This window comes from Apis mellifera, linkage group LG8 (genome assembly GCF_003254395.2).
Source record: "Apis mellifera strain DH4 linkage group LG8, Amel_HAv3.1, whole genome shotgun sequence".
Taxonomy (NCBI): Eukaryota; Metazoa; Arthropoda; class Insecta; order Hymenoptera; family Apidae; genus Apis; species Apis mellifera.
In genome coordinates, this window is record NC_037645.1 from 7,877,356 (window position 1) to 7,901,965 (window position 24,610).

The window sequence follows — 24,610 nt, forward strand, 5'->3', positions numbered from 1 at the left end:
ATTTAGAAACTTAAAAGATCCAGATCTTTTAATTTGCTGTGTAAACTGTTGAACTTGTGCGCAGATGAAAAGATAAAATTTCGTTCTTTCTTCGTAAAATGGCACCGTCTTTCAATTCTTTCCAACTCTTTTCTAATATATCGAAATATATTTATATTTTTTTCATTTTCCAATTAGATTTCCAATTTTTGATATCTTCATTTCCATCATATCAGGTTAGAAGCTTAAAAACAGATCTTTTGTAATTTATCCTTAAATTATAAAATCTATTATCCGTATAAAATTATAAAATTTCGGTTCTCTTTTCAAAACACGGTTATAAACACACATATATACATTTTATAATACATATTGCAAGAGAAACCACATTTCGTCTTTTCTCGGGGAATTCGAGTGTGTACCATACTCATCCGAGAATGCGATTTTTCATCTATGATCGCGCGGCATTCCGGTTTTTTTCTCGTCCCACGGAGAGGATCCAGCTTCTCTCTCTCTCTCTCTCCCTCTCGAGGTTTCGGCGAAAGCGAGCTCTCTCGATGGACCGGCTAGATTTCTATTCGCGATTAGGAGGCGCGTATACGCGTTCTACGTGACGAGAATGCCGCGTCAGAGGCGCGCTTCTCGTTGAACGGTCCGCGATATCGGGTTTCTGCCCTCTAACGACACCATCTGTTGCGTATCCGTGCCCCGTTTGGCCCACGCGGCCACGCGGCCGTCTCTTTCGCTCTCCCTCTCGTCCACTCTTCCCTCGACAAACGGTGGAAACAAAAGGTCGCGCGGATTTTTTCCTTCTCGTTTCGCGTTCGAAAAAGGAAAGAAGCGACGGAGGGAAGACGTGTCCATTTTTCTTCGTACGAAGGTTTCACAAATGCGTGGAAAATAACGGTCCATTCCATCGTTGTAATAACGATGGATGTTTTTAGAAGGGAAGAGAGAATTATTAACGAGTTTTTAAACCAGCGATGAATCGTTCCCTTCAACGAAACGAACTCGTAAATTAAATACTTTCTCCTTCTATCATTCTATATATATATTTTCCGTTAGAATTAAAAGATCCATTCATTGTCGTTTTATCAAATTTCTTTCGTGTTACAATCGCAAATAAGAATTTACAAGGGGAACGATCCTGCTCGAGCAATCTTTCATATTTAAAATTCTCGTCACGCGAAATCACGTGTAATCACATTCCGGACACGAGCAAAATTGTAATAGTCCGAGACTGTAAAGTTAAACCTCCGATGATCGGTTAAACCTTCGATGATGCTGGCAAATACTCGTGTTGGGATGCGGATCGATTATAATGGAAAATCCATAAAATCGTATCGAATAAAGATCGAGCGTATTTCGAATTGTCTTACGTACGAGTATTATACGTTTTCGCGTATATTATTATACGAAAGATGAAGGAATAGCGTTCACGGACGCGTGGTGATTCAGCGAATAATTCCGTTGGAGGCGGCGTGCGAGTCTTATACGGGCCTTAAGGGCCGTTTCTCGCGCATTGTTTCAGACCCCCGCGGGGCCGCAGCCTCGCGAGTCATCCGGGAAAATTAGTTCGTCCGCGGGGGGTTCCTTGTTACCACCGTGGCGCCCCCTTTCCTCCGCGACACGTGAGAAACTTTTACGCGCCGTCCCTATGAAAAAAAGACCACCTTCGTTCCAGAGAGAATTTCGTTCGAGGGATCGAGTATTTTATACGTTTCGACGAAGAAACGAGAACTCTTTCGATAAAAATTAATTTACATTTGTATTTTTCAAGTGGATGGATAATGAAAATAACAGCATAATTAAATTTCTTTCGGATATTTGGATTTTGTAAGGATTGTTATCGAATTAAAAAAAAAATGAAGATTTTTTCCCTGCGATCGATCAATTCGCGTATATCAAATATTTTCGAAATATCTGAAAAATCTGCTCGATCGTTGAACTCTTGATAACACTCTTTCTATCCATTTCTAAAAATAATATCATTTTCAATTTGTTACGTTGTTCGGTTTAATTCTTAAATTCTTTCGAAAATTTCTACGAATCGCGTCACGATCTTCGATCCAAGAGAAAGTTTATATATATATATACACAGTGGATGGAAGGAGGAAGGTTTGGGTATATGTTCGAGTTGTAATTTGACCGTTTAGGCGGCGTCTCCTGCGGAGCGAGATCGACTCGCGCGTTCTCATAGTCATTCCCGGAGTAACTCGAATACCATTGTTGCGTAACATGAGATAGCGACGAGCCGGAATAATAACCGACCAGCACGACGGCCCCTAACGAAATTAATCCCTTTGTCGTAACCGAGATTGAAATTTCGAGCCGGGTAAACGGCCGAATTAACCGATTTGTCGTGGAAACAAAGAGACACTTGTTTCACCGCCTCCTCCTCCTCCTCCTCCTCCGAGGACAGGGAAAAGGAAAGAAAGAAAGAAGGAAGGGAAGAGAGAGAGAGAGAGAGAGTTACTCCTTCGATAATTGCGATCGAGACGCGCGTCCGAGGCGTGAACGACACGAATAGGGCGTTGATTTGACGACACTCCCATCTGGGGGAGAAAACTCGAGGCGCACGCATGCATTATGCATCGCGTGCCGCGTTGTTTATCCATTGTCCTCCACGCTTTCTTTCAGCTTTTCGAACACTCCCACCTGCTTCCCAACCACAAACACCATCGTCCATTATCTTTCTTCTAGTTCTTTTCGGTAGTCGGAGGATATCTCGTCGAGTGTTTGCGGTGTACACCAGTGTGCCGATGTTCTCGATTAGGATTTCGACGAATTATTTTAAGGTTAGATTTCTTATTTTACAACCATCTTTTTTAGCTTCTTTCTCACTCTTCTCACGAACACGTTCAAAAACCGTCATCGATTACTTTTCCTCTGGCTTCTTTTCGATATCTCGAGTTTACAGAAATTTCTTTAGACAGATTTTCCGTACAAGCGTGCACAGTCGATAACGTCATTTGTCCCGATCGATACAGAAACGAACTTTTCGCTCGATTCATTAAAGGATTCATTAAAAGAATATTTATCCTTTTATCCTTTAAATACTCGATATACGTGGAATCGTGTGTCAATTCTACGCGCAAAATTTCTCTACACGAATCGAGACTCGTCAAGACCGTTTCTTTTCTTTATACTCGCACGAAAGAAACGCCGTATATCCCACGAGCTCTAATTAATTCGCGGCGATTACTAACTAATTGGACGCGTCTCGTGGGTTTCTATCATTCTTCTTGTTTCCGGGCCAGGACCGCGGATCCTGACCCCTTCGGCGTTTCCAATTACTGTGTGCGTCGGCGATTGCTCGCAAGGTGCGGCCCCGTCCCCCCCTCGCCCCCGGCCCGTTGTCAACCGGTCACGTGGAAACGAGCCCGAAAGGAGAGACTCATAGCCGCGTTATCGACGGAACGTAAGCAATCGGAGCGATCGATCGATGTGGTAGCGATGCGGGGAACGCTGTGCTCACCTACCAGAACATCCCTACCGGCTACCGGCTCTCCAACGGCCAGATACGCCATCTTCTCTTTCTCGTTGCTCGGTCGCGTCGAACCCGGGACTCGATCTGATATCTCGAACCGCCTCCATCGGCTATCACTCTCCTCCCTCGCATTCTTTCTATTTCCTCCCCGTGCCCTCTGTCCGAGTTATTCCGAGGTCAAACTCGAGTCACGTTGGACGATCGTGGAACGGGCTGTGGCGTGTTTTTTCTTTCTCTCTTTTTTTTCTTTTTTTTTAATTCTTTCGACGATTTTTCGATGGATTCGAAACGAGTGTATTATCATATTATTATATAATATATGGGCATAAATTTTCTAGGTTATACGAGTTTCAAGTACTTGAATAAGAATAATAGTAAAACGAGTATTTTTATTCGCGTTATATATTTTATTTTGCTCATACGATTTAATTACGAACATTTCATATAGAACTTTCTTGATGTACTTTTAACGTACATTTTTCTATTCTTAAAAATAATTTTCCAATCCACTTTGAACTCTCATCCTCGTCCTTGTAAACGAATAATTTCCATTTCCAACTCGATCTTCACTCCAATCATCCAAAAATAATCGTACACTCTGAATTTTCGAAAAAATGCCACCTCCTCCTCGGAACATAACAATATTCATCTCCAATCTCATTTCGCATGGTCTCGCACGAAAGGATCTCGCGAGGAAGGAACGCGTTCGTGTTGCCGGCCGAGGGCCGAATCGGTGCGGCTCGATAGAATTTTCTCAGGTCGGTCCCCGGGCGTTTATTCGGGTTCTGGACTAACCCATCCATCGTTCGGGTGTCTGCTTGGCTCGTTAGCGATTCTGCATGAGTTGTCCCTGTTCCCCGGTTGTCTCTTGTCTTTTTTCGTGGGCCCACGAGCAGCGAGGCCAGGCCTCCGCGGGGCCCCCTTGACGTGGGACCACCCCGTGCACCCGACAGGTATCCCCGTCTGTCACGTGACCTGTCACACGCATACCTTAAACCCCTCCTAAGAGGGTTTCAAATTCGAACATTTCCCGACAGGGTCACGACTTTACTCTTCTCCTTCCTCCTTTTCTTTTTCTTCTCTATTCATCGTCAACAAGTTATACATAAATTAACGTTGTTCAAGCGTTTTAATTTCTCGCTCGATCTTTTCAACATCGTAAAGAAATAAAGGTTTCTTCAGTTATTCTCCTTCCTCCTCCTTTTCTTTTTCTTCTCTATTCATCATCAATAAATTATACATAAATGTTGTTCAAGCGTTTTAATTTCTCGCTCGATCTTTTCAACATCATAAATAAAAGTTTCTTTAGTTATTCTTTCTTCCTCCTTTTCTTTTTCTTTTCTATTCATCGTCAACTAATTATACATAAATTAACGTTGTTCAAGCGTTTTAATTTCTCGCTCGATCTTTTCAACATCGTAAAAAAATAAAGGTTTCTTCAGTTATTCTTCTTCCTCCTTTTCTTTTTCTTCTCCATTCGTCCATCAACAAATTATACGAATAAATATTGTTCAAGCGTTTTAATTTCTCGCTCGATCTTTTCAACATCGTAAAGAAATAAAAATTATCTTCAGTTATCCTCCTTCCTCCTCCTTTTCTTCTTCTTCTCCATCCTCAGCAAATTATACATAAATGTTGTTCAAGCGTTTTAATTTCTCGATCTTTTCAACATCGTAAAGGCTTCTTTAGTTATTCTTCTTCCTCCTCCTTTTCTTTTTCTTCTCCATTCATCCTCAGCAAATTACATAAATGTTGTTCAAGCGTTTTAATTTCTTCTTTTAATCTCTCTTGATCTTTTCAACATCGTAAAGAAATAAAGATTATCTTCAGTTATCCTCCTTCCTCCTCCTTTTCTTCTTCTTCTCCATCCTCAGCAAATTATACATAAATGTTGTTCAAGCGTTTTAATTTCTCGATCTTTTCAACATCGTAAAGGCTTCTTTAGTTATTCTTCTTCCTCCTCCTTTTCTTTTTCTTCTCCATTCATCCTCAGCAAATTACATAAATGTTGTTCAAGCGTTTTAATTTCTTCTTTTAATCTCTCTTGATCTTTTCAACATCGTAAAGAAATAAAGATTATCTTCAGTTATCCTCCTTCCTCCTCCTTTTCTTCTTCTTCTCCATCCTCAGCAAATTATACATAAATGTTGTTCAAGCGTTTTAATTTCTCGCTCGATCTTTTCAACATCGTAAAGAAATAAAGGTTTCTTCAGTTATTCTCCTTCCTCCTCCTTTTCTTTTTCTTCTCCATTCGTCGTCAACAAATTATACGAATAAATGTTATTCAAGCGTTTTAATTTCTCGCTCGATCTTTTCAACATCGTAAAGAAATAAAGGTTTCTTCAGTTATCTTCTACGATATATTTATATCGAAATGGCTTGTTTGCTTTCAATTTTTCTCCCCCCCCCTCCCAATTTGTTTTAGAACGTGCGTATGCGCAACGCGTAGCATTTCGCATGGAATAAATTCTTATAGCGCGATCCTCGATCAATCCGGTCTCCGTTTAGCGGAGGTATGGGAGCGCGCGCGCGTGCCAGACACGTAGGGAAATTTTGCCGTGCTTGGTTAAGGATGAAGGAGGATGGAGAAGGGGACGGTGTTTACTGAATTTTTTAGCGAATAGCGACGGGGCACGTATGCGCGGCACGCAGCATTTGCCACGAATAAATTCTCATAGTGCAATCTTCGATCAATCTAATCTCTCGTTAAATGGAGCCACTGTTGCGCGCGTGCCAGACACGTAGGGAAATTTTCACTGGCACGTGAACCATTTACCGGTGATATCATTTTACACGCTTATAAATTATTCAAACCTCTTCTCCTTTTTTTTTTTTTTCTTTCTAAATCGAATCGAATCGTCACTTTCGTAAATTTTCCTCATCCCTTCGATCGAAATATCCTTCCAATCAATTATACTCTCGATCGAGAACTATTTACAAATTGTTCCTCCAAAGATCATCAAGATTATATTTTTCGCAAGATATTTTTCGTTTTACGTAAGAATATTTTGCGCGTAACCGGTTACACGCGGTGGCCACGAAGAAGACGACGCACTCTCAAGGCCTTCGATTTCCCATATTTCCTATAGCCGGCGTCCGCCGCTGGAAATAACAGCGAAATAAATTTGATTTCGTCCCGGCGCGGTAGTACGTTACACGTGTTGGATCCGATACCATCTTCCACCCGGTATCGATTTCACAAACCTTCTCTCTCTCTCTTTCTCTCGAGTCCTTTCCTACCCGTCCAATTGCTACACCCCGTCTCCAATTTTCCAACGAAGAATATACATATATACACACACAGATACGACGAGTCCTACGAGAAAAAAGAAGGAAAGAAAAAAGGAAACGTTATGAAATCTCCTCCTCGATTTCAACGTTTACGATTCGGGGATCCGTGAGAAAGTCGACGAGGGGTTCCTCGAGGGAGGATGGAGGTTTTAGGGCCGAATCCGTGAGCGGGCGGGTTGGAAGGGAGGGCGAAAAAGGGGACGGTTGCCGGAACGCATGTCCTCCGGTTGTTGGACCATTTGCTCGCATCCCGTGTGGTCCGTCGATGTCCCCATTGTTTCTGAACCTGGCCGTCCGTATTCAAATTCGCTCGTTTCGAATTGGCCGGAGGGAGAGAGGAGAGGAGATCAGAGGAGGAGGAGGAGGAGGCTCCGCTCGCGGTACCCTCGCGACAAGGAGGAGGAGGAGAGTGGCTTTGCTTGCCTCCGTATTACGGATCGAAAGAGGAAGGGGGGGAGGGAAGCGTGATGCACGCGGTGTAACACTGTGTGCGCGCCGGCGTACAGAGAGAAGGACGACGACTGGGAATAAAATATTCACAGCCGCGGCCCGAGCGGGGCCTTAATTGCGATCAGACGCGATCTCGGATTCCAACGGCCGGTGGGCCCACGAACCGAACCTAAGAAGTCCCCTTCTCGAAAGAGGAGTTTCTTCTTCGCTCCCCCTCCTCCTTTTCTTCTTCTTCTTCTTCTTCTTCTTCTTCTGTTCTTCCAGAGGTGGTGTGTTTCTTCTTTGAAACGCGTCCTCTCTCTTTGTCTTTCGCTCTCGTCGTCTTCTTCTTTCAACGGCAGCGCAGCTGCGCTCCTCTTATTCGTCCCTCCCCGATCGTTTTCGTTCTTCCAACTCCACCCTCCCTCCTCCAACAGGCCACTACCGTGTCTCGACTCCTGTTTATCCTGTTACAATGAGATGTATCGACCTGTTCCTCTACCATCTACGAGCGCCGCTCCCCGGGATTATTTAATTAGCTAGGCGATAGATCGCGGTCCACCACTCACCAGAGCGGCCAGATCCTCTGCAGAGATTTCCATTCTCTCCCTCGGTGAAATTGGGAAATATTCGTTTTCGTTCTTCGTCGTCGAAATTATCCTCGTGTCTCGAACGACGGTCGATGATGATTTATATATATGTGTATGTGTGTGTGTTATGTAATAATAAGGGAGTGAATAGGGGGGAGGAAATTTTTATCCGGGCGAATAATAATTAATGGGGAAGGGGAGTAATTACACGACAGGCTAGCGGCATTTACGAGGGCGCAGCGTTGTAGGAAAAGTAAATTTTTATCGAGTTTAGTCCATATATCATGGTGTGTCGTGTGTTTATCGAGTATATCTCCGGTTAATAACGAGTCGGGTAAAAATGGTGGAAGATATAAAGAGGAGGAGTTATTATACGGAACAGTTATTATATCGCTTCTGTCAGTCCTCGAGTCGAGGAATACGTTTGTCGCGGGAGAATTTTGAACGATGAACAATCGGATCGATTTATATATCGATCCAGAGTCGTAGGATTAAGCGCAAAGTTTAAAATGCGAAGAAAATTCGAATTATCGTCGAACCGAATGCTTTTTTCTTTAAATGATCGAAACTCGATGGCGAATTTTAGGTAAAAAGAATATAATTCAGCTAAGAAATTCAATTTCGAAACTTAAGTAGTAATGGAAGAGTTGGTCAAATTCTGATGTCAGGATTCGCTTACTTTTCTCGTACAGGAAAGGATCGCGATAGGATCCTTATTAGATCGCGTAAGGTGCATTGTTACCTAATATCATCTAAAAATTTCCTCTATTTAAGGCTGCTTCGCAATTATACGCGACATCGTGCACGATGAGTTTATTTAATGGAACGAAAATTGGCATTAATTCTATCGAACGATGGATTCAAATTCGGTAGAAAATGGATGTTGCCATATGTTACCACATGGAATGTCTCGTCCACTGTGGTATTCCATTATTAATAATATAATATTTCGTTCATGGTGCTAATAATATTTCGTCGAAGGCAATTATCAATCGTATTATGCAATATTGTATAGCAAAATATTTCGACGAATTGTTACGAATAATATTATATCAATAGCATCACACCGTCAAGTATTGCATACTGTGATATATTTTGTCTTGCTTTCCATAATATTGCACCATGGAATATTTCGATAATTACATTGACAATATTGCACCGTGGAATATTTCGTCGATGGCTTTGTACAAAGAATATTGCACCGCGGAATATTTCGTCAATGACGTTGCATTACTATAATATTTCGATGGTGACGTTGCATTATCAATATTGCACCACGAAATATTTCATCGGCTTTGTACAAAGAATATTGCACCGCGGAATATTTTATCAATGACGTTGCATTGCTATAATATTTCGATGACTATCAATTTCACTATCAATATTGCACTATGGAATATTCCATTGACTTTGCAGTCGATATTGGAGGATATTGTACTGAAATATATCATCGATGGCATCGCACTGCTAATATTGCACCGCGAAATATCTCGTCCGTGGTGCTAAAAATATTGCACCGCGGAATATTACGTTGATAGCTTATTATCGATATTATACCGCGGAGTATATCGTCCATGGCAATATTTCATCGATAATATTGCACCGCGAAATATCTTTCCACGGAAGATATATTGCACCGTGGAATATTTCAATAGCATTACATTGTCAATTGCATCGCGAAATATCTCTATGGCGCTAAAAATATTGCACCGCGAAATATCTCGTCCATGGCGCTAGAAATATTGCACCGCGAATTATCTCGTCCATGGCATTAGCAATATTTCGTCGATAATATTGCACGAAGGATATTGCACCGCGAAATATCTCGTCCATGGCGCTAGAAATATTGCATCACGGAATATCTCGTCCATGGCGCTAGAAATATTGCACCACGAAATATCTCGTCCATGGCATTAGCAATATTTCGTCGATAATATTGCACAAAGAATATTGCACCGCGAAATATCTCGTCCATGGCGCTAGAAATATTGCACCGCGAAACATCTCATTCATGGCGTTAGAAATATTGCACCGCGAAATATCTCGTCCATGGCATTAGCAATATTTCATTGATAATATTGCACCGTGGAATATCTCGTCAATAACTTTCCACGAAGGATATTGCACCGTGGAATATTTCGACGATAGCATTACATTGTCAATATTGCACTGCGAAATATCTTATCCATGGCGCTAGAAATATTGCACCGCGGAATATTACGTCGGCAGCTTATTACACCGCGGAATATCTCGTCCAAGATTTTGTCGATAATGTTGCACCGTGGAATATCTCGTCAATAACTTTCCATGGAAGATATTGCACCGTGCAATATTTCGACAGTAGCATTGCATCGTCAATATTGCACCGCGAAATATTACGTTGGTAGCTTATTATCGATATTACACCGCGAAATATCTCGTCCATGACATTGGCAATATTTCTATAATATTGCACGAAGGATATTGCACCGCGAAATATCTCGTCAACTTTCCACGAAGAATATTGCATCGCGGAATATTTCAACGGTAGCCTCGCACGAAAAATATTTCCTTCACGGCATTCCACTAATGATATCGCATCCCATCCATTGCGTCACACCATCAATATTACACCACGGAATGTCTCTTCCATAGCTTCGCCAATATCGCGACAGTAACATCCCAACTCTCGACATTGCCACTTCGCCTATCGATATCCAAAACCGCCGCCCAAAGAAAGAATAATTTTAATTCCGCATAATTCATAGAATCTCAAGATGCATGTATCTTACAATATGCTCGACGCGCATCTGAACGAACGAATATCGAGATTAGAACAAAAAGAAGAAAAGAAAAAAAGAGGATCCGCGGTTGTTGTTAATTGGCGAAATCCGGGGGATCGCTTCCGCATAACTGGGAAACGAAACGAGTCCAGCCTCGATCCTGGGAATCTTGGATTTTTTCCGCGGCCTCCCCGCTTTCTCTCTATCCGTTTCTCCGGCTGCACGGCGGATGTGAACGCGACGATAAGGCCCGGGTATACGTGCGTGACTCTCTTTCCGTCCCCGGCCCCTCCCTCCACACGGCTCCCTTGACACGGCATGGATGCATTGTTCCGCGCGATCTCTCTCCGCGCGTACCAACTCTGCACCGCGTATATCACATTGTTTTCCTCCGCCTGGAATTCGTTACAACTCGAGCGCGTTACCTACTCCGCGTATTTCTTCGATGCTCCAATGAAAAGTTAGGATGGATGCTCCAATGGAAAGGGATGCACCACCAAGGTGTGATATTCGAGAAAGGGAAGGAAAGTTGGTATAAGAACGATGAGAAGGTGGAGAGGGATTATTAAACGCGCTGGTTAGTTATTTCACCCTAGATAGCCTAGTTACTTTCTCTCATCAGAGATTCTTCCATCGTGCTCGTGAAAAGTTGTACTTGGGCTCTGGGTTTGCTTTTTATTCATCGTCATTCTATTTCTGGAAAATTATATATTACAAGATTGGGAAGAGAAGGATTCGTAAAAATTTTTGCAAGAAATCGTCGAATGTTGGGTGAATGAACCGAAAAAGGAGGAGGAGGAAGAAGAAGAAAAGGAAAAAGATATTACAAACGTGTTTTTTTTTTCTTGGAACGTGTTTACGAAGAGTTGGGAATACACAAGGTTAAGTGGATGGGTAATTAAGTTACGTTACATAAATTATTCGAGGAGCGGGCATTAATTTTTAATTAACAGTTTCTTCTTCTTCTTTTCGAAAAAAGTTTCACGAATTAAAATCCAAAAGCCAATATTTAACAAGGGTGTTTAACAAGGAGGATCTATTATTATAATATCCGTCGAGAAACGCGTTGGCCTCGATAATGTTTCGAAGGCCTCCTCGAAATATTTTCCTCGTCGAATAATTCGGAATAATCGAGTTCACGCGGCCATGTCCGACGCGTTATGCTAACGCGTTGTCATCGATAAAGCAATTTATTTCCTCGGCCGGGGGACTACCGTTAGTTAGCAGCTGTTCCGTGGCCCCGTCGTGTCTAGATGTGTCTACAGACCCATTCGACATTCCTATTCCTATCCACGAGCGAAAATAAATCCCTCGAATCCTTCTCCTCCTCGACCGAAATCCAAACCGATCGAAATTTCAATTCAAATTCCCCGCCACACTACCTTACCAACCCGTACAATATCTTGAACGATATAATACGCTTTTATTCCATCTTTATCGATCGAGTAGCGCAATTGTTCAATAAACAGGGAAGAGGAAAAACGATTCTGTAAAAATTCGGACTCGTTTCGCGAGCAGGTTGAAGTTTTTGGGAAAGGGAGCACGAGCAGCTGGTAAAGATGTAGCATTGATTACAAAAGGTCGTTGGAACGGGCGGAGGTGTCGAAATCGGTGGTCGGCCAAGACACGCGTCCCTGTTTCGAAGATTCCGTGTAACATCGTAACGGAATCAGAAGCGTGTCCTCCTGTTTCGCTCGGTCGGCCGCTCGTTGGTGGCGTGAGGCTGCGAGAGGAGGTGGCGAGGCGTCGGCTAACGTATCGGATAAAAATCTCTCGCTAGTGGCCGCCGTGTGACCAGAATTCCCATTATTCCCCGTCGTGGAATCATGCACGCGGCCCTCCCGCCTCGAGTGTCGTCCACGCCGCGCTTCACATTTCAATAAGGCACCGGCCAATTACATCGCGGATTTATGGAACGAGCCGCGCTCCATTGCGCACGCCCCCTTTCCCTCCCGCCCGAAAAATCTCCCTTTCTAACGGATCCCCTTCCACAAAAATTAGACCCCTCCGCTTTCTCTTCCATTTGCGAATAATTTCATTTTTTTCGAGCATTCGTATATATATATGGAATTTAAATTCAAAATCTGGAATAGAAAGGTGAAAAAATTATATACGAATCGAGTGTTTTATTTCTTTTTTGAAAATTGAAATTACGTTTCTTCGAAGCTCGGTCGATAAAGAAAAATATTCGCAATGCTCGGTTGATATTTCGAGCGAGGTTCAACAGATAGGTGGACGGTTGTCGGTTCGAAAAAGGAAAAAGGCCGGGATTTCGTGCACTATCGGCAAGATCAGCGGGCTAATTGAAATTCATACGCGACATTATCGGCGATTCGCGGACGGAAACCGCACGCTACCGCGCAATCGCATCTTCGTGCCGTTTAATGGCACCCCCGTACACACGTTTCGCAGGGAATTACCTGCTACTTTGCTAACATCGCAACCTTTCCTCCCCCCTCTCCTTTTTCCCTCTTTAATATTCCGTAATAAGAAAAATTTCGCGATTCTTATCCTCGAACGAACGATAAATTTTGCAAATATTCCGAGAACGTCTTTTAACGCCTCTCTCGAGGGAACATTTTTTAATTAATTCAATCATTGTTGCAAGAATAAAAATTCGTTCGAATAAGAAGGAGGAAACTTATTCTATATTCCGGGAGAAATATTATTTAATCAAATAATAAAATTTCGCCCGGAATCGAGCAGAAGAAAAAGAAAGAAAAATCAATTGTTATCGTTCGCTTCGGTTTTCGATCTGTCGTGAAAATTGGCGCGCGAGTTCGACCGAGTAGAAGAAGAAGAAGAAGAAGAAGAAGAGGAGCAAACGAGGGGAAAGATGGCGCGACATTAACGAACGTTCCCCGGGCCCGGTATCGCGATCCTCGATCGTTTTACACCGGGGGAGTTCATATGCCTGCGGCCGTACCCGTAAAATAAAATAAAATAAAGGGACGGCGTGCCACTGAATAAAAAAATAGGCCCATTAATTCGTCGGCTTATGTCCCGCCGTCTCGCGCGTTCTCACAGCGTCGTCACGCGACTTCGTGCCCTTTTTTTCCCTCCCCCCCTCCTCCCTTCCAGCGCAAACAAACCTTCTCACCGACGATTTTTACGTTTGTCCCCCTCCCTCACCCTCAATCGTCGCGTACAACAATTGGGTAAAACGATTTTTCCAATATTTTTCATATTCCATCTTCGTTATATTCTTCTCTTCGAGTCGAAAGTTAAATTTAGAGGTTAAGTGTAAAGAAGAGTGTTTCGAATATTCGTCGATTTTTTCTGACATGTTGATTCTCGAAAGTTAAATTTAGAGGCTGAGGGTGTTGATGTTTTTTTCGGTTTTAGTGAATTTTACGAGTTTTCTGGCGTGTTAATGCGTTTCTCGAAAGTTGAATTTAAAAAGTAGATATAAAGGGAAAAAAATTCAGAAGCTAGATGTAAAGGTGTAAAGATGTATGGAATTTTGGAAATTTAAATTTTATTTCGAATTTTAAATTTAAAAGGTAGATATAAAAGGAATTGTTAATAAATGAAGTAATGAATTTTTGACATGTTAATTCTCGAAAGTTAAATTTAGAAATTGAGGATGTTGACGATTTTTTTGGTTTTAGTGAATTTTACGAATTTTTTGACGTGTTATTCCTCGAAAGTTAAATTCAGAAGCTAGATGTATGGAATTTTGGAAATTTAAATTTTATTTCGAAAGTTAAATTTAATAGGTAGATGTAAAGGGAATCGTTAATAAATGAAGTAGTAATGAATTTTCTGGCGAGTTAATTCTCGAAAGTTGAATTTAAAAATGGGTACGAAGGAGGAATATCGACGAATGTTAGTTAATCAAATTATTGAGCGTTAATTAATTAGTTAAATTTAAAAGGGTTGATGTCTCGAATATGAAATTTTGAAAATTTAAATTTTATTTCGAAAGTAAATAAAAGTGTAAAGAGAATTGTCGTCGAATTTCTCGAATATCCATTTTATCCATTTCAGTAAATGAATTTTCTTGCGAGTTTTAATTCTCGAAAGAATTAAATTTAAAAGATGTGGCGTAAAGATTGACGAATCTTTTTCGAATATCGTCGATGAAATTTTGGAAATTTAAATTTTATTTCGAAAGTAGGTGTAAAGGGAATTGTTGACGAATATTTTCTCGAATATCCGTTTCAATAATGAATTTTCTGGCGAGTTTTAATTCTCGAAAGAATTAAATTTTAAAGATAGACGTAAAGATTGACGAATCTTTCGAATATCGTCGATGAAATTTTGGAAATTTAAATTTAAATTTCCAAGAGAGATACAATAAATTTTCGTTTTCCCTCGCCTCTGTAATATTCGCGAGGGAAGGGAGGGATCCCCCTTTCGAAACCGTTCGCCGAAAATATAAAAAAGGAACTTTTACGGAATTGGAAATTAGCATAATTCCAAGGAAGTGAGGGAAACAGGAGAAGGAGAATAAACGTAAAGAATCCACGAAATTTTTACGTGAAATGTCCCGTTGGTGGGACATCAAAAGCCGCGGCTCGCCCATTCCACAGTCGGATCACGTAGCCGCGCACGGATTTCCACGGATGTTGCTCGTTAAGTCGGATGATTTCGGACGGAATCAGTATGCCGCTGCTCGCGCGCGTTATTATGTCATTGCTCGCGGAACAATCCTTCAGCTTATCACCTGATAAGCGTTCGAACCGTGAATCTCGATCCATCTCTGTTCACGAAAAAACTGAAGGGGAATCATTTCTAATAAAACAAGTCTTCGTCTCTTCACTTTCGTTGTAACAGAAACAACGAATTTAAAATGATCATTCACGAATAATCTCTGAATTATATAAATAATATAAACAATGTGAATAACACAGTGAATGTAATAAATTAATATAATTTATTATTGGATGGAAATGGGAGAGAGAAAAGAATGGAGAGAGGACGATATTCGTAAGATCAAGCAATCTATTTCAAGATACGAATATAAAAAGGAGAATGATTTCTATTAAAAGAAGTCTTCATCTCTTCACCTCGTTGTAATGAAGAATTTGAAATGATTATTCACGAATAATCTCTAAATTATATAAATAATATACGTTAAACAATGTGAATAATTTTTGAATTACAGTGAATGATATAAATTAATATAACGATGAAGAGAGAAAAGAGAGAACCTCGTCGATATTCGTAAGATCAAGCAATCTATTTCAAGATACGAATATAAAAAGGAGAATGATTTCTAATAACATCTTCATCTCTTCACCTCGTTGTAATGAAGAATTTGAAATGATCATTCACGAATAATCTCTGAATAATATGAATAATATACGTTAAACACAGTGAATGATATAAATTAATATAACGATGAAGAGAGAAAAGAATGGAGAGAGGACGATATTCGTAAAATAAACTAACCTATTTCAAGATACGAATATAAAAAGGAGAATAATTTCTAATAAAAGAAGTCTTCATCTCTTCACCTCGTTTGTAACAGAAACGAAGAATTTGAAATGATCATTTACGAATAATCTCTGAATTATATAAATAATATACAATGAATGATATAAATTGATATAATTTATTATTGGATGGAAATGGAAGAGAAAAAAGAATGGAGAGAGGATCGATATTCGTCGATATTCGTAAGATCAAGCAATCTATTTTAAGATATGAATGTAAAAAGGAGAATGATTTCTAATAACGTTTTCATCTCTTCACGTCGTTTCAAACCTTCGTTATAACGAAGAATTTGAAATGATTAATCATGAATAATCTATGAATTATATAAATAATATACAATGTGAATAACATAGTGAATGATATAAATTAATATAACGATGAAGAGAGAAAAGAGAGGACCTTGTCGATATTCGTAAGATCAACCAATTCTATTCTATTTCAAGATACGAATATAAAATATAATTTCATAGGAGCTTGCTCTTGCTTCACTGTTGATAAACATTTTCATTTCGCCTCGAATAATCCGCAACTTGCCCATCTTTTTTCCATTTGGACGTGGAGGAGAAAAACGCGGGAGAAAGAGGAGGAGGAGGTGGTTGCAGGAACGATGCCGTTGAGAAAACGGAATAAAATCCGCCGACAGGCCGTCCATTTTCATGAAGCAGCACGTATCTCCATCGAGGTGTGAAGACGTTATTCAAAATGTACAGCCATTAACCATTGGCATCCTACGGAACTGCCGTCCCTGAATTAACAAGTACTCAATGTGCGCCCGTACATCACCGCGAGGTGTCAGCCGTTTCAAAGAATCGTTTCCCTCGATCTCGGAAGGCATTCACGACGCGGCCCGTCGCCGATTAACATTTCAAATGTTCAGCGGGGGACGGGGACGAAGCACCGTGGCTACTTAGGCCCTCGGCAAATCCAGAATTTTTTTCCAAACGTCCTTCGGATCGAGGATCCGGGGGGAGGATCCTCCGGCCATCGGGTTTATTGCGTGCGAGACGCGCATACACGAGTCGCTTTCCTTCCCGATTTTCCTTCTCAAATTTCTTCCATCTTCGAGATCGTGTATACGAAATTTATATATATTTGTGTGTGTGTGTGTGTGTATTTTTCCAAGGATTTTTTCGAATCTCTTTTTTTTCTTTTCTTAGAGATCGCGGTTGTAATTTTTAAAATATTGTCTATTATTATTAGTTATGAAATGAATATGGATTTGCGATTTTTTCGATCGCATCGAGTCGATTTGTAATTTTTAGAATTTTTAAATTATCATCATTAAGAATCAAGTTTAATGTAATTTTTAGAATATTCAAATGTCTATTATTATTTAGTTGATGAAATGAATTTGTGATTTTTAGAATTGTCAAAGTTTCTTTTGATCCTTTTCGATCGTATCGAGTCGATTTATAATTTTTAGAATTTTTGAATTATTGGTATCAAGTTCTATGTTGTTGTAATTTTTAGAATATTATGAGATGAATTTGTGATTTTTAGAATTGTCAAAGTCTCCTTCGATCCTTTTCGATCGCATCGAGTCGATTTGTAATTTTTAGAATTTTTAGAATTTTTAAATTATTAAGAATGCCATCAAGTTTAATGTAGTTGTAATTTTTATAGAATATTCAAATGTGTATTATTATTAGTGATAAGGTGAATTTGTGATTTTTAAAATTTCCTTCGATCTTTTTTGATCGCATCGAATCGATTTGTAATTTTTAGAATAATATTTTTAAATTATCGTCACTATGTTATCAAATTCAATGTAAATGTAATTTTTAGAATATTTAAATGTATTATCATTATTATCTATTTATATCTATTATATATTTATCATTATTAATTATGAGATGAATTTGTGATTTTTAGAATTCTGAAATTTGCTTCGATCTTTTTCGATCAAATCGAGTCGATTTGTAATTTTTAGAATTTTTAAAATCATCACTATGTCATCAAATTTAATGTAGATATAATTTTTAGAATATCCATAATTATTATGAAATGAATACGGATTTATAATTTTTAGAATTGTCAAACTCTTCTTCGATCCTTTTCGATCTTCATTGTTAGCGAAGCCATCAAGTTCAATCATATTTTTCAAACGAGTTTTTAAACTTTTTTTTTATCGACAGGATCAAATTTAATATACATGTTTGCAATTTTTAGAATATCCAAATCCGTGTGACGTGATCAATATTCGAATTTTCGATCCTTTTCGATCATTATAATCAAGTTAACATGAGCTTATAAAATTTTCAGAATTTTCAAACTCGTCCTTCGGAATATTTTCAATCGCCATTACTTATTACGTCATCGAGCTGAACATACGTTTATAATTTTCAAATGTTTGCCATTGTAAGCGACGAGATTAATATAATTTTTGAGAATTTTCAAACGTGAGAATCCTTTCTGCAATTCTGATTCTCTTTTCGTTCATCATTATCATTCAATGCCATCGGATTCAATAATATCCAATAATACATTGAGAGAATCATTTTTCCTATGATATCCTCTTATAAATCGAATTTAATTGTAACAGCAAAAAATAAGATCGCGAGACTCGAAGAATTCGAAAACGATATTTTCCTTAGAAGAAAGGAATATAAATAGAATCTTCGATTTTTTCTTAATTTTTCTTTCTCCATCGAATAATAATATCTCGTATCATAAGAAAATTGAAAACACGAGATTCTAAAATAATACTAAAATAATATGAAACTAAACAATATTTTTATTATTTTTTTAATATGCACAATTAGATCAAGAGAACTTTCGATACGAAATTAACTAAATAAGAAAAATTAATAAAAAGACAAAGGGGAAATTTCTAATAAGATTATTCATCGAGAGTTTCGAATAATCCGCTCGACTTTTAATTTTACCTCGAAATTGCAATCATTTTGCGCGAATCAATTTATTTTATTTAGATTCGAATCAAGGATTCCATCCTTGGAAAAATATATTTATTATTAAATCTACTTGTGATTCGTTCGCTTCGCCGTCATTGTTCACTGCGAACATCGTTTTTTCTTTTCTTTTTTTTTTTTTTTCTCTTCCTCCTCCTCTTGCTCCTCCTTATCGAGGCAATAAATTAATTTCTCCTCCGCGCGGATCTAAGGTGTATCAGGAAGACGTTTACGCAACACGTACGATCGGCTCGTAATGCAACTGGTAGATCGTTATCGATCGGTCTTGGAGGTCTTAATTACGTCAGTATTTATTTATTTATTATTATTATTATTATTTTTTTTTTATTATCGAGCAAATACCCGAGGAAGTTGCAGAGCTTTCGTAATTCTCAAAAGTGACGACGTCCCGCCATTACGCGTTATATATTTATATTGCGCCTGAACGTTGGAATCGTTGCGACGATCGGCAACCTTGTAGACGGAGTTTCACTTTGGTGGCTCTTTCGCTTCGATGATTTTTGAATAAAAAAATAAAACGAATCGTTATTTTTTCATTCGTTCCACCGAGGTAGATACGAAATTCTTTTTTTTCTTTTTTTTCCTCGAGTTACTTCATTTTTCGTTGTTATCTTCCACGACAAACGTTTTCATTTCGATAAAATTTTACTTCTGCTTGGAACATGTACGATAAAACTTATCTCAAATGTTCTCAATTTTTCCTCAATTATGTGCATACAGTTCCCTAATGAAAATTTCTTTACCGTCAAGAGCTAAGATTTACACGATATTTCCAAATTACAAATTAAACAAATCTTGGTCGAAATAACCAAGCCAAGATTAAAAAGTAAAAAAAAAATATGAAAAAACTAGTCCAAAATCCAATTAACAATACCTGTTTTTCTTTTTTTCTTTTTTCAAACAACAAACATTGGCCAAGATTAAGAACAAAAGAAAAAAAATAAAGAAACTAATCAAAATCCAAAATCTAACTAATAACATCTGTTCTTTTTTTTCAAGCAACAAATATTGGCCAAGATTAAAAACAAAAGAAGAAAAAATAAAGAAACTAATCAAAATTGAAAATCCAATTAATAACACTTGTTCTTTTTTTCTTTTTTTTCAAACAATAAACATTGGCCAAGATTAAGAAAAAGAGAAAAAAAATAAAGAAACTATCAAATCAAAATCTAAAATCCAACTAATAACACTTGTTTTTCTTTTTTTCTTTTTTCAAGCAAGAAACATTGGCCAAGATTAAAAACAAAAAAAAAGTAAAAAAAAAAAATGAAGAAACTAATCTAAAATTTAACTAACAACACCTGTTCTTTTTTTCTTTTTTTTCAAACAAAAGAAGAAAAATAAAGAAATTAATCCAAAATGAAAAATCCAATTAACAACACCTGTTCTTCTTTTTTTCTTTTTTCAAGCAAGAAACATTGGCCAAGATTAAGAAAATGAGAAAAAAAATAAAGAAACTATCAAATCAAAATCTAAAATCCAACTAATAACATTTGTTTTTCTTTTTTTCTTTTTTCAAGCAAGAAACATTGGCCAAGATTAAGAAAAAGAGAAAAAAAATAAAGAAACTATCAAATCAAAATCTAAAATCCAACTAATAACACTTGTTTTTCTTTTTTTCTTTTTTTAAGCAAGAAACATTGGCCAAGATTAAAAATAAAAAAAAAGTAAAAAAAAAAAAATGAAGAAACTAATCCAAAATTCAACTAACAACTCCTGTTCTTTTTTTCTTTTTTTTCAAACAAAAGAAGAAAAATAAAGAAATTAATCAAAATCCAATTAACAACACCTGTTCTTCTTTTTTTCTTTTTTCAAGCAACAAACATTGGCCAAGATCAAGAACAAAAGAAAAAAAAAACAAAGAAACTAATCAAAATCCAAAATGCACCAACACCTGTCCCTTCTTTTAAACAACGAGCACAACGCCAACAAACATTGGATAAGGGAGAGGGAGGGAACAACGAGAAGAAGGGGAGAAAAAAAAAAAAGTAGAAATCGCTCGGCGCGCGAAAAGCGAGTGGAGCGGAGAGCGGAGTGGATTCATCCCGTGGCCGATCAGACAAGTGGATCCCGCGCGTTCCTCGTTAGCCCTCTCCGTCGTGTGTCCATAATCCGCGGCCGGGGTCAAAGTCTTCCATACGGGACGGTAGTGGACGGGACCGTTCCCCTCCCCCTCCTCTCCCACTGCCCTGGGTTTAAATCAAAAACTCCCGATAATGGGGTCGGGGGAGGAGGAGGGTGCGTGCTCGTTAGACCCCGCCGGTCCGTGTCCCTCACCGGTGTCCGCCGATAAGTGCGAACAAGTGTGCGGCTGTCCGAGCTTCTCGCTCCATAGAAGCCAGAGAAGTTCTGTAAAGGGAAAAACGAGGAGCGAGAGAGAGAGAGAGAGAAAGAGTGATAGAGGGAGAAGGGGAGGAGTGGAGCGGGCGAGAAGAAGCAGGAGGCTTGGCGAGCAAAACAAAGGGCCGCGAGCCACAGACACATATATAAAGGGTAGACGGACGGACGGACAAACGCACACGGAGACGCTGCAGCGAGAGAGAGAGAGAAGGAGAGAGAGAGAGAGGAGTCGTGGGGAAGGTTGCGTAAAAGGTTTCCACGAAGGGAAACACACGGGGGCGACGCGCGATGCCGGGAGGAGGTGCTCGTCGACACGCGATGTAGCATGTTCTCGCCACGATGGAGCAGGATTGGTCGGCCACCGACCTGGGCGTCCATGGAAGCACGCCTCCGATTGGCCCCCCGGCCTCGCTAACAAGCCTGCTTTCCAACAGACGAAATAATAAACCGCGGCCAGCCGCCCTTTCTCGCTCCTTCTCGCTTCCACCGAGGAGGGAGGGCCTCTCGCTCGTTACTCGAGCTCCGAAGCTTCTTTTTTCTTTTCTTTTTTTTTTTTCAAGCTTCTCTCTTTTCCTTCGACTTCGAACCATCTCCTCCTCCTCCTCTTCCGTCTCTCCGCCGCCCGTGCGATGATAAAATATAACGTGGCGGAGTCGCGCGAGCCACGAGCCTCCTGATCCCCCGATCCCCGAACCGTGGAAACCTGGATCGCCTCCTTTAACCGCCAATAGGGCGGTCATATCGGAGGGAACGATTCGAGGAAGCTGCGATCCTGTTCGAACGATACCTTTTCTATAGGTATTCGCATCGCACGATGTGCCAATGCCCTTTGGATGCGGGGATAAGTTGGTTAACGTTCGATCGTACAAGTCAAGTGACGCTCGTCGCGGTTCATAGTCGGATGGGTGAACCGCGTTTTTTAAAGCGTTGTAAATTCTTTAGGTTAATGAGCGGAGAGGACAAGTAAGTTGCGATTATCGCATATTGGGTATGGGAATGAATAAATAATATAGAATTTTAAGTTCTCCAAAGGTTTTTTAAGTTATTGGTACGAATTGAGAACGGTAGGAATAGGAATATAGTTTAAACTATAATATATTAATTTCAAGTTAATGAGCGTAGAAGAGGAAAGAGTATTTCGATATCGATTAAAACAAATAGAGAGTATAGTTATTGATTGGGAATTTGATTGCTGTTGGATATATTCGATAATCTGTATATAGAATATCCTCACCGGTTCATTACCAAAATTAAGCTATATCAGTTATGGTAGCTCCAATTTGAAAACATGGTGTGTTATTAGAAGAGGGGTGATTCGATGTTGGTTAAACAAAAGTACTAATATTCCTTTAGGTGTTGTGTGTAACTTGGAAGAAATTTTAGGCAAGATTCCAAATTCTATGCTTCCGTCTCTTTCCCTCCTCCCCTGTCTGACACCCACTTACACCCGGAATTAGTCGCTCTCGGGTCTATCTGGCGAATCGCGTGCCTGGCTTAATGGCTACCGCGGGCTCAAAGTTGCATGTAAAGTTGTTTGTAAAAAGGCCACTCTCCGTTGTGTGTACGGAGAGAGATGTGTGCGCCTCGCATGTTGATACGTGTGTACGTACTTACACGTACGTGCACACGACGTGTATAATCGCAGAACCCCGCGGCATTCGCATCGTTTCCATTAATCAGTCCGCAGATCGTATCTGCTGGTTGGAAGGGAGAGAGAGAGAGAGAGAAAGAGAGAGAGAGAATTAGGGAGAGAAAAAAAGCGTGTACGGGTAGAAGAGAGAAAAGTATGAATTAGACTTCTTTTCCGATGCATTAACGTTCATAATTTTCAGGTTGATATTAAGATCGTTTCCGGTCGGTGCATCAACATTCACCAAAGTTGACATTGCCGGGGAAAGAAGGGGGGAGGGACGCGAAACAGTTATGGTTGACGGTTCCTAGCGGAACACGTGTATTTCCAAATGAATATTTCTGATGCTTCGCTTCTGATATCCGATGAGTTGTTTTGCACGTACGTGCTTTTTTTCAGTACAATTATATATTACATAACAAAGATAGATCAGTTCTTTAACGACGGAAAAATATAACGACGAACTGAAAAAAAAAAAAAGAATCATTAAAATCTGTACTAGATAGAACTGGAAATTATTATTAATCGAGATTTAAAAGTATACACAGGTGTGACGAGTTACATCGTAATCGTGATATTTTTATTTTTATCACGGTATAATTGGTAACCGTGTAAATATTCCAATTCCACTGATTAATATATCGTAGAATTCGTTTCCGCTTCTTGATACGAAGGCAAAATCAAGATGCAACTATCTTATCTTTCGAGTGAACGTGAGTACTCGAGAACTCTTCCTATTCACAGTTTCTCGTTGTGCATCTCGGGTTCAGAGAGGATTTCGAAAAAAAAAAAAAGTTGTCGCAATTTAATTAATCATTCAAAAATCAAGATGTGAAAACGCGAGATGCAAAGGGGTTAAAGGGGTTAACTGGGAGAGGATCGAGCGACATCCTCGTTAGGTCTGTTACGCATGAAAGTGAATTTTAACCGCGTTAGTCATCGCCGTTATCGTTTCCCGGATCGGTGACGCTGCTCCTCGCCGCTGTGGAAATCGTGGAAAGAGATCCCCTCCTCCTCCCCATCGGTTTTTAATTGTAAAGCGATTCCCGGTTTCATCAGCTGCGAGAAACTCGTTTCGTGCCTCTCGATCTTATCTCTCCCTCCTTTTTCCTTTTTTCTTTTTTTTTCTCCACGTCATCCGATCCAATTTTTTTTTGAACGAAAATCGGAGGATTTTGAATTAAAAAAAAAATGAACGGATTTATTTTTCAATGTCGACAGGAGGATATTACATAAACGTGCACGTTTTGTTACACAATGCAATATCAAGTTGAATTTTAATATCTGGATAATTTTTCAAACTCGCTTTATTTTTCGACGAAACTTTTACAAAGAAGTTTGATGGAGGAAAAATTTACGGGGAAATCGGATCGATTTCAAACTATTTATTATAAGATATTTAAAAAGTCAAGGAACGAATCGTTTATGCACGCCACGTATCCGATCGTATCGAATCGAAATTCGAATTTGCATAATCAACATCCTGTATCTGTAAAATCTTTTCCTTTTTCTTTTTTTCCAGATCGTGCGTAACAGCCGAAGAATCGTCAACTGCGTACAATTTCAAGGAAAGAAGAGGGGGGGGAAGAAAAAAGTAATCTTCACCGAGCATCGATCCCCTCGAGGATTGTAAACAAGCTCTAATCAGAGTCGGACACGAGTCGTTAAGATTAGAGCAGTCGAAGCATGGAATCCGTGGATCTATCTCTTCTTCACGGCCATCGATC

The 24,610-nt window shown here is 39.5% G+C and overlaps 1 long non-coding RNA gene across 1 annotated transcript; it reads left to right on the plus strand.

The window, feature by feature from the left end:
- Positions 1-2,541: 2,541 nt before the first annotated feature.
- On the plus strand, positions 2,542-24,467 carry LOC102655099. The gene is made up of 2 exons (XR_410012.3): positions 2,542-2,777; positions 24,406-24,467. It is a non-coding gene; the product is annotated as an uncharacterized LOC102655099 (long non-coding RNA).
- The last annotated feature ends 143 nt before the right edge of the window (positions 24,468-24,610 follow it).